Raw genomic sequence first — 2,172 nt, forward strand, 5'->3', positions numbered from 1 at the left:
TAAGCAAATATTTTGCAGTTCTTTGCAATTTTCGACAGAAAGAGCCAAACATGCCAACTTTACAGCGCCGTCAAAGTCCTCAAAACTCGCCATACTGCCTAGTTTCCGAGTTTGAGGGGGAGCACAATACGGGAACGCCAGCAACCGGAAGGGGAGGAGTCGCGGCCAAATCCGACGCTAGGCAATAGACGCTGTCCACTTCCGTTCAGCCAGACTACTGAAGACCTAACCTGGACCCTCCACACACAACATGTGACAAAGTCATCTAGGCAGCGACTGTACTTCCTCCGGAGGCTGAGGAAATTCAAGGTCTCCCCTTCCATCCTGAAGACCTTCTATTCCTCAGCCGTGGAGAGCGTCCTCACAGGATGCATCTCCGTCTGGTACGGAAGCTGTACCGCTCAAGACCAGGCCAACCTACAGAGGGTGGTGCGCTCAGCTGAGCGGACTATCAGAGCGTCCCTACCCAATGTGAAGGACATCTACCACAAGAGGGTGGAGTCGAGGGCAAAAAACATCAGGAGGGATGACACACACCCCAATGCCAGCCTCTTCACCCTGCTGCCGTCGGGTAGACGCCTACGAAGCCTTAACTCAAGGACTGAGAGACTTAAGAGAAGTTTTTATCCACAGGCAGTGAAACACTTGAATTCAAATTTTTAATTCAACACCTTATTTTTAAATTTGATTTTATTTACATTTTTTATTTTATCTAAATAAATTAACTAATTTATTTTATTTTATATTTTTATTTATTTTTGCACAGTGTGGAGCATTGACCCTTTAACATTTCACTTCAATTTATTGTATGTGACAAATAAAAACACTTGAACTTGAAGATGTGTTGTGTCTCATATATATGATATAGAGATGATATATAGATGATATATAAGATGTGTTGTTTCTCATATATGTGATATAGAGATGATATATTTAAGCCATAAATCACGACAGGCTGTGGTACGTGCTCATTATACCACTGTTAAGGGGCGTTGTCCGGCCCCGACGCGCAGCGGAGGGCCGGCGACCCCCTTCACAGTGGTATAATGAGCACATACCACTGACTGAAGTGATCTATTGCTTTTATACAACGGTTACTATTATGGCGAAACGAAAGTCATAGACACACTACATTTAAAAAGAAACCAAGAAAGTCAAAGTAGCCGTTTTATTAAAGAATACAAAAAAGTAGTCCCTCCTGGCTGCCTTCAAAATGCACGACGGTCGCTATGCAACACACTTTAGCGTCCCTCCGAGAGAAGGCTCGGCTAGAGCGGTTCGCCGGCAATTTATCCTATGGAGCAGTTCACTTGCCGTGTGCCTAAGCTTTCGTTAGTCTCTCCATCGCCTTGCTCACTCCCGGAGTAACAACATTTACACTCTCTCCATCATCCAACATATGTTTTACTTTGTAACAGTTTCTACTTCCAGGCGCGGAGTGATATGCAAACTTTCACAAAATGATCGGGCGTCATGGCAGTTATGTATACGCTCATTATACAACAGTAAGGAACCAATCAGATCGCTGGATGTAGGCCCCCCGTTGTATAAAGATGATACATAAGATGTGTTGTGTGTCTCTTACATATTATATAGAGATGATATATAAGATGTGTTGTGTCTCATATACGTGATATAGAGATGATATATAGATGATATATAAGATGTGTTGTGTGTCTCTTATATATGATATAGAGATGATATATAGATGATATATAAGATGTGTTGTGTGTCTCTTATATGATATGATATAGAGATGATATATAATATGTGTTGTGTCTCATATATATGATATAGAGATGATAGATAAGATGCGTTGTGTCTCATATATATGATATAGAGATGATATATAGATGATAGATGGGTTGGGCGTCTCATTTATATGATATATTGATATATAAGATGTGTTTTGTGTCTCATTTATGTTATATAGATGATACATAAGGTGTGTTGTGTGTCTCATTTATATGATATATAGATGATATATAAGGTGTGTTGTGTGTCTCATATACATGATATATAGATGATATATAAGGTCTGTTGTGTGTCTCATATAGAGATGATATATAGATGATATATAAGGTGTGTTGTGTGTCTCATTTATATGATATATAGATGATATATAAGATGTGTTGTGTGTCTCTTATATATGATATAGAGATGATATATAGA

This window comes from Gadus macrocephalus, chromosome 7, assembly GCF_031168955.1.
Source record: "Gadus macrocephalus chromosome 7, ASM3116895v1".
Taxonomy (NCBI): domain Eukaryota; kingdom Metazoa; phylum Chordata; class Actinopteri; order Gadiformes; family Gadidae; genus Gadus; species Gadus macrocephalus.